The sequence below is a fragment of the Pipistrellus hanaki genome (genome assembly GCF_964339955.1).
Source record: "Pipistrellus hanaki genome assembly, chromosome: 13".
NCBI lineage: Eukaryota > Metazoa > Chordata > Mammalia > Chiroptera > Vespertilionidae > Pipistrellus > Pipistrellus hanaki.
The window spans coordinates 31,381,646-31,391,277 of record NC_140515.1 but is presented as its reverse complement, the minus strand read 5'-3'; the positions used below and the strand labels follow the sequence as shown (position 1 = coordinate 31,391,277).

The window sequence follows — 9,632 nt, the reverse complement described above, 5'->3', positions numbered from 1 at the left end:
CATAACTTGAACCCCACAGTCTGAGGTCTGCCTCTGAGCCACAAAGACTGAGAACGCCCTCTCCCCTCCAACTCTACTCCTCTGGGCCCCAGAGCGGAGGAGGAGCAGGCTCTCCTGTGCTAGGCCGAGGCACACTAAAGCACGGCAGAGTCATGCGTCAGTTACTGTCTCCCTGAGCATGTCCTGGCCCTTCAGACAATAGGAAGCCCCCAGCGCTTCCTTTTTTAAAAAGTACATTTTATTGATTTTACAGCAAGAAAGGGAGAGATATAGAGTTAGAAACATTGATGAGAAACTTCTATCAACTGCCTCCTGCACGCCCCCTACTGGGGATGGAGCCCAGAACCAAGATACATGCCCTTGACCAGAATTGAACCTGGGACTCTTTAGTCCATGGGCTGATGCTCTATCCACTGAGCCAAACCAATTAGGGAGCCCCCCATGTCTCCTGCCTGACAAAGCCCCATCTGCCTGGAATGACCCTCTTTCTAGAGCGCACCCCATTTCTGATCCTCTCCAACCACTTCTTCCAGGTGGGGGTGACATGTCCCTCCTCCCCACCCCTTCCCCCAAAGAGACAGGCTTCAGGTATTCCTGCCCATGGTACTCAGGAGCTCTCCGTGTCCCCCGTCTCTAGGCAAAGATGGTGTCTCCTTTATTCTGTCCCCGTGCCGGGCTCGGTGGGGCTCACATTGCCCGTTGGTACCGGGAAGAAAGGCTGGTGCTAGAAGGCAGGCACACACCCTGACCCTCCTCTGAACATCCCACCTACATGTGTCTGCTCACACAGATGTGGGCGTGAATGCGGAAAGGCGTAGCTGTCGCCGGTGGTCTTCACCTCCGCTGATTCCATCCTGTTCGTGAGCTGTCCCACTGGCAGCTGCCCCCTGGCCAGCTCCCCCTATATTCCCCCAGAGGACTGCTGCTTTGCAGCCCTTTCTTTTGTCCAGGGGCTCAGCCTCAGAGTCACTCGGGCCCTCCCCTTTTCCTCGAGGAGGGCCCGAGTGAGGATAACATGGAAGAAAGCCAAGCAGATTCCCGCCCTGTCCCCTCGGCATTACAAGAAGGACTACCCGGGGGCTCTGTTATGTTCCCATTACTGTAAAGGATGGCTCGAGTCCACCATCAGGTTTGGTATCACCATATAATCATTTCCCTAAAAGGCTTCAAAATGATCATTAGCACCGGGAGCAAATTAAACGGCATGCCAGAGGGGATTTTACTACTAATAAACCAAAATGAAATTAAACTAAAAAAATAGAATGGTATGAATGTTGCAACACAGTGATCACACCCACTCACAGAGCTAACCAGGAGGGCGAGAACCAGGCAAGACACAGCATCCGGAACCTGCCTCTCAAGACAACACGTAACCTTTAATGCCAGGAAAACCACAGCTAGCGGGACTCACTGAGAGGCCCCCTTCACCAATAGGTGAGTCATTCTACCAAATGCAACATGGAATTCTTTTCTTTTTAATTACACTGTCATTAACAAGCACCACTGTATTCATTTTACATGCCCAACATAATGGTTTGATATATAGAGTGAAGGGATCACCACAGTAAGTTTAGTTCACATACATCATCATACATAATTTCAGGATGTTTTTCTTATGATGAAGACTTTTCAGATCTCTCTCAGCAACTTTCAAACACACAATACGGTGTTATTAAACTGTAGTCCCCATGCAGTACATTACATCCCAGGGCTTATTTATCTTATAATTGTGTACCTATACTTTGTGATCCCCTTCCCCCACATGCCCTCCCCCAGCACATCATTTGGTCCCTGAGATTATGAATCACATCGAGTTCCCCCCTCCTTGGGCCCTTCCTGAGGTATAAAAAGGGAGGCAAGGGTCTGGTTTTAACACTACCTCTTCACTTGACACTCACTTGCTGGAGACTGCCCAGGTCCCACCCCATACCCACCGATCAGATTATGCAGAGCAGGGGCCAAGCAACACATTTGAATTTTCTAAAAGCCTTCAAGTGATTCTGAGGAACAGCCCTTTCCCAGGCCAACAAGCATTTGGGACCCATGAGACAGTGGCCAGAATAGTTGGGAGATGGCTCCTGGCCATAGGAGGTGCAGAATGGGCAGGAACTGGGTAAAGTGCGGGCCAGGGGAAAGGCTACCATGAGGACAGTTTGCAGAAGACCAGGCAGCAGGCATGAATGGAGAACTGGGTACAATCAAACCTCAGAGGGAAGGTAGAGGAGGGTGGGGGAAAGGAGAAGAGATCAACTAAAAGACTTGTATGCATGCATATAAGCCTAACCAGTGGTCATGGACATCAGGGGAGTGGGAGTATGCGTTGAGAGAGGATTGGGATGGGGATGGGAGGATGAGGACAAATATGTGATACCTTAATCAATAAACAAAATTTTTAAATAAAAATAAATAAATAAAAAGAATTGGATAGAATAGGTACGAATAAAAGGCTCATTGATTTGAGTTATGACCCATAACTCTCAAAACATAGAGAGGGAGACATGGTGAGTGAGAAACAGGTTATGTGGGGACATGTTGATGTTTAAACTGCTATTTCAACAGATGCCCCACTCCCAAACAAATAAGGTGTATCGCAGGGAGCAAAGAGATCATGAACACCAAGGGGGCGGGGGTACTCCTACACACACCATCCCTATGCCTGCCCACTGCCATGCCTTCTGGTTAAAGCCATCACCAGCACCTGGCATCCACACTCAGCTGTGCCACACACACACACACACACACACACACACACACACACACACACAGACTCACAGGGCACGTCAGCAGACGCACACTGGTTTACACACAAGCACACACACAGATGCAAATACACACGTTCCACATTCATTACCTCTGAATCATGTCCTCCATTCAGAGCTCAGCAAAAAGCTTCTGAACCAACAGAGACCAGCCTTGAGGCTGAAGGGCCAGAAGATCAAAGAGGTGTGGTTCTGAGAGAATACTTCAATGCCTGCCACAGGAGATAGGATGGGGGAAGGGGAGGCTTGGCATGATGGGAGGGGTGAAGGGGGGGGGCATTTCCCTGTCACCTCAGTTTCCAAATGATCTGTGAGACCGTTTTGGTTGGAAATCAAAGGGTTTCTTTGCCAGCAAACGACCAGGAGAATCAGGTGGTAGAGGAGTCCTCAGAAAAGCTAATACATTCCAAGGCAAATCACTGACTGCATCTAAGAGAAAGTGCAATTTGGTGAGAAGCCCAAGGGACACATGTTACTGCCACGCTGGACTGGGCCCGGGCGGGTGAATTTTTTATAGCACGCTGTAGATGTGGGAAAAATAAGGGTTCAAAACAGAGTCCTTCAGATGCTGTGAATCTGTGCATGACTTCATTACCATCCCTCTAATTCCACCAGGAGCTACAATTTCTAAATTTCCCTTCAGGAAAAAAAGAATCATTTAGCTCAGAAGTAATGCTTTCTATATAAAACTGTAGCTATTCCAGGGTTTATTTCTTTTCCTTCTGAGGAAATCAAAATAAAGTCTTTCGTCTTCAGAAAGCCAGACATGGGAAGTTTCTCTCTGAGCACTAAAGCAAACTATAGTCACTCAATAAAAAACGACCAAGTGCTGCGTGAGCCTGGTCCTGGGGCACATGAAAGAAACCGAGCAGGCTCTGCCCGCCATGAGCTTCCACACACGAAATGCTGGGAGAAATCAACCATAGAAACCAACCTCTATGGAGCCTCTGGTGCCCAGGCCAGGTTTCATGGAAAGTGTGGAACACTCCTGTGGTCATGAAAATGGAAGAGAAGTAAAGGAGCAGAAAAGCGAGAAGTAGGCATGCTAGGCGGGAAACAGCACAAATAAAGGCATAGAGACTGGACTCGTATGTCGTCAGATGCATGAGTGCAAAACATATGTGTATATCGGTCTCTTCCCCCAGTTCCTGGCCCAGAGCTCCTAAAACCCTTGTAAATTCCTATCTGATAAGAGCACTGGAAACATCTTTTGTCCTGATAAGGCAGCTCTGGGTGGGCTCCTGGGGGGCCGGAGGGGGCTTGTCCTGAGAAAGATGGAAGGATGCTGAGAAGGTTGGCCTGTTCAGCCCCATCCCCATTCTCCAGAGAGGAGAGCGGGGCTGGGGATGGAGCTAATAACCGATCATGCCTACATAAGGAAGCCTCCGTAAAATCCCAATAGCCCTGGCAGCAAGATGCTTCCAGGTTGGCAAACACATCCATGTACTGGGAGGGCGATGCCCCCAACTCCATGGACCTGCCCAGAAATCGCCTTAGGTTCCCTTCATCGGGCTGTTCATTTGTGTCCTCTTTGTGGATTAAATGAATCGGGGAGCTTGTAGCCGCCTGCATTTTGCTTCTCCTTCACTCTTGATTGGCTGGGTCTCTTCCTCAGCTGGAAAACCACGGCTTCCTCAGCAGCACTTAAAGTACCAAGTGGCGGGCACTGTGCTGATGTAGGGGGCACTGTGCTGATGTAGGGACAGTGAGATGCGGGGGTACTGATCCACCCTCAGGCACAGGGCTGTGTGGAAGGGCTACAGCAGGCAGGGCAGGGTGGCTCCTGGAGGGATCAGGAGGACCTAGGCTGCTCTAGGAAGTGGGGGGAAGGCTCTCAGGAGCAACACCCCAGTGACAGGGATGGTGAATGGAGTCTGCCAGGCGACATTGGGCAAAGAGACATTGGAGGAGGAGCACACGTCTGCTCCTGTGCCCACCAAGATCCTGCAACAGGTCCTGTGACATTGTTGCCTGTCATAGAGCCTTTAGTGCCCCCCCACATAGTAACCGAAGGGACACCAATGTCCAAGTGTCAGACAATCAGTGTCTTGAACTAGCATTTGTTTCCCAGTTTAAAAGAAGCTGCAGGTCCTATACAGACAAAAGTGAATAGTTATGGTTTTAATCAAAATGAGAGCCCAGCCCAGCCAGTGTGGCTCAGTGGCTGAGCATCAACCTATAAACCAGGAGGTCACAGATCAATTCCTGGTCAGGGCACATGCCCAGGTTGTAGGCTTGATCCCCAGTATGAGGCATGCAGGAGGAAGCCGATCAATGATTTTCTCTCCTCGTTAATGTTTCTATCTCTTTCCCTTTCCTCTTTGAAATAAATAAAAATATTTTTAATAAGATGAGGGTCAACTTCTTCCAGGACCAGCCCCCCAGTGGGTTGAAAGGTGAGAATCAGCCTCACCTGAGAGGACTGGATTTCTGCCATCGATTGTCCCGAAACCAGGTGTTCCCTCTGGCTCTCCGGAACAAGCAGGATGGGAGGAGCAGCCCGGACACATTTGCAGGGATTCCCAGAAGGACGCCTCCCCTCGGTGATGCCCCAGAGGGAGCATCAGCCTCAAGGCACAGACCAGGGCCCAGGCTTGTCTCTGCCACTCTGTCCCTGGTATCCCTATCAGGGTGCTTTACACCCACTGTGTAAAAGGGATAGAAACACCCCTTGGGAAATAGGGCTGGTCATGACAATAGGGCCATGGAAGAACATATCCTCAAGGACTCACACATAGTGGCTGGCCTGGGGCAGAGGCTCAGTAATTGATATTTGCTGCTAGTTGACAAGGATCATCTACCCAGTTGATGTGAACTGCCTCTTTTAAGGAAAAGCAGTCTGAACTTTTTCCAAGTTCCTGGCCCCTCTTCAAGAATCTGAAAAAGTGACAGACCCTGGCAAAAAAACACATATGCACTAGATTTGGCACAGGATTTCAGTGGCGTCAGGAAGTCCCTCATCCCACCTCCTGCCCCACCCTGCAGGGGTCCAGGCGGGCACGCCAAGTTCAGGGCCCTGCATGCAGGAGGACGTGCCTATGTCTGAACTCATCTATGTTCTGCTGAGATGAGAGTGGGGTGGCCTCTGCGTCCATTTTCTCAGGCCAGTCTTGGGAGGCCAGTCACCACACCACCATGAAAGGCTTACAGAGATCTCTTGGCCCAGAGAGGCCCAGAGAGGCCCAGCTTTGGGCCAGGAGCAACCAGAGAGCTGCAAGAACTGGGGGCACACCAGCCAGGCCCCGTGTGAACAAATCACACACACACACACACACACACACACACACACACACACACACACACCATGCACAAGCTCGCATGTTTCAAACACAGGAAACTGCCTTGGCAACAAACACAAAATACAAAGCTACTAAAAGCACAAGCACCAACCAGTGGAGGCACCAGAAATATGACATTTTGGGAGACCCTCAAACTTGACAAGGTCAGACATCCCTGCTGTGGTCTAGCTGCCCTTTCTGGACGCCCCATCCGGGGTAGGCATCCATGACAGGGGGTTGCCTAGGCAATGCCTGAGCAGTTTGGCCTCCTGTGGCAACTAATATAATTAAAGTGGGGACCTTTTAGAGCACAGTTTAAACAGAATAGAATTGTGCCACATCCAAGGGCCCCTTTTTTTTAGATCCTGCAAACAAATCCCATTTCCAGGGTCCCTGGGTCACGAACTCTGCTCTCAGCCACTTTGCCAGTCTCCATGCCTAGACTCTCATACACAAAGAGAAATGTTTGGGTTGGGTTTGTTTTTCTCTTTGTTTCTTTCTCTCTCTCTTAAAGTCACAGAAACTAAAGTTACAGAAAAAGATGAAATATGAAATAGTGGGGGACGGGTTGGGCTTGGGTGAGATGGGCAAAGGGATCAAGCAAAGAAAAAAATAAAATAAAAGACAGGTTCACGAACACAGGGTTGCTGCTTCACTTTTAGTTTGGGCCCAGATGGAACACACATGGAACAAACCTGAGCCCAACCAGCAGCAAGGAGCCAAGACCACCAGGAGTCATCATTTGAAGCTGAGCTGTCCAAGCAAGACAAACCTATATCAGTCAAACTGCAATCCCCATGATCATGAAAATAAGTGCTTATTGCTACATGTCATCGAGTTTGAGGTAATTTGTTATGTAGCATTATTGCACGAATAGCTAACCGATACAGTGCCACAAGTTCTTCAGATACCTTGATAATTCACTTTACAAGTTTATGGCACAGTGATCCTAGAGTGTCATGCCAAGAAAATGATGAGGGCGGAGTCTGGCAAATGCTGCCCATCATGTCAGGACAAGGAGAAATGGGACAGAGTTGGGCAGGCTGCACTGTGGCCATTTAAAAGGGCCAGGATGTATGAGATTCCCATGTGTTGAAAGGACACAAAAGTTAGTGGGTTTGAGCCATCCTGATGGAATCTTACTACAAAGTAGTGTCTGCCAGGTGGGGAAGTCCACCAGTAAGAGGCGCAGGTAGACCTTCAGGGCAAAGAAGAAGGAGAAGAGCTGCAGCAGATGTAGAAGGACAGCAAGGACGAGTGAAGAGGTCACCACGCCTTCCTTTCCCATGGTGGGTTCGTGAGCTTGGGTCACTCTAAATGGCAAGGAGGAGAGGAGTGAAATGTGAGATTAGAGCTTTTATCTAGATTTGACTAGACCTTTTAAAACGTGGAAAACAGGGTTCTTGTAACCAAGAAGCGGACAGAAAACTATGAAATCTGGAGAAAGAAAGAATCAGAAAGAAAAACGGAACAGATTGGAAGACAATGTTGGGATTAAACCATTCAATCAAATGGTTACAGTATTATATGTTACATATAATTTTACCACAGGATGTTATATATAGTTATGCATTAATTATGTTATATATTATATATATAGCATGTCAAGATATTTGTATTTTGGGTCCGAGACAGGATTGTCTGTTGGGTGGGGCTCCTGCAGTGGGAAAAGACTGAAGCCTTAGTTCCCTGGGCCCTAACAAAATGGCTCACTCCTCAGCAAATCTTTCTTCAAATGTACAGCCTGACAATGAGATATTCTTATAAATTTTTCTTTAACATCCCCCTGAGAATTATCATTTGCATTCATAAGGTAATACCAAGAAGCAAAGACACATTTCCCCCCAACAAATTTTGCTCTTCTTCCAAATAATGGAGGAATCAGAACCTAATAGGGCAGATAACTGGACCCTGGAGTTTAAAGACAGGGATTTTTGTCTGGTCAGTGGCCTAGACTCCCCATGTGACCTCAAGCAAGTCCCTTGAGCTTTCTGGTCTTTATTTTACTCTCATGTAGATCTGCCACAAAATGTGCCCCAAACATCCTGAGTACCGGGATGTCTTTTGTTGTGCACTGGGTTGATAATCAGAACATGTGCATTCTAGTCCTTCTATTCCACCAAGCAAAGAATTGAGAGTCATTGAGCATCCGGTTCCTTAGCCTTAAGATAAGTCACATTTTACCAACCTCCCAGATATTACTGTTAACTTAATGTTTCGGTGGCCTAGTGCTGCATAGCACCATAAAACAAAGTGGCTAAAAACAAAACCATCTATTTTGCTCATGATTATGTGGGTTGAGGATTTGGGGAAAGACCTAGCTGGGTGGTTCATCTTTGCTCTGTGTGGCATCATGTGGGGCCTCTGGGCCTAGAGGATTCAATCCCACAATGCTTCCTCACTCACATACCTGGCACAATAATACTTACTGATCTTTGTCTCTGTTTCTCTCTCTTTCTCTCTCCCTCATTCCTCCCCGTCCCCACATACATCCTACATGGTATCTCATCCTAGAGCCTAAACATGGGAAGCAGGAAGCAGAACTTCTGTCATTTAGGAACTACTCCCAGAACTGGCAGGGCGTAACTTCCACTGGATTTATTCTATTGGTTCAGGCAGTCAAAGTCCAGCCTGGGAGCAAGGGTTGAGAAATGAGCATCTCTTGATGGAGAAATGGCAAGTCCATGTTGCAGAAGAGCAAATGGGGTGGCAGATACTGGAAAATAGAATCTGTCACATATGGCTTTTGTTATTATTCTGGGCAAAAATTAGATACGGAAAGTCTTTGAAAAATTAAATATCCGTGCATCGAGCAAGCGCCATTATAATTTTCATTTCAACTTTCCATTTTCAATCTACTTTGGTTAGTGTGACTTTGAGGTAAGCAGTATCTCCATCCCAAGTCCAGCTGCAGAGGTCTCTAAAGCATTATCAGCCTCTGAGATCAACTTCCATTAGAGACCCAGGGTAATGCCTCCAGCAGCAGGACACGGGGATCTTTTGGCTGAGCAGAGATTTGACGTATCAGTCCTGACATGACAGATTACGATCTAGTAAATGACAATCCCGAAATCGATGGCTTAAGAAGACCATACATCTCACTGTGTGCCTATCACTGGCTGGCTGGGCTCTGCTGCTCTGAGCCCTGGGCTTACAAGAGACACCTGCAGCCTTGCTGGGCTCTGCAGCGAAGGCAGGCAGCATGGCTGCCACCCAAAAGTGAGACATGTCACTTCCACTCCCATTCCGTTGACCAACACAAGTCACGTAGCCACACCCGACCTTAAAGGGGCAGGTGTGCTCAACCTTTCATGCCCCAGAAGGAGGAGAACCGGAAACACCAGAGAACTGGGTGCCTAGTGATGACACTCTGTTCGGGCTTTTTCAGGATTCTGCTCAAGGACACTTTCAGAGTCCCTTTGCAATGCACAGCACCTGTTTGAAGATGCAGAGAGGAAACGCGCACCGTTATCCTATATTCTCCTGCTCTAATATGCTATATGTTTTTTTGCCAAGCTTTTCTTTGCTGTTCCTTGTAAGACATTTCCCAGGGGAGTGACAGTGATTGAAATCCTGACCTTGCGTGGAGATTCAC

The 9,632-nt window shown here is 48.1% G+C and overlaps 1 protein-coding gene across 1 annotated transcript in view; it reads left to right on the top strand.

The window, feature by feature from the left end:
• Positions 1–9,632, top strand: part of CLSTN2 (calsyntenin 2) — a 908,802-nt gene that overhangs the window by 594,241 nt on the left and 304,929 nt on the right. The window lies entirely within an intron of this gene.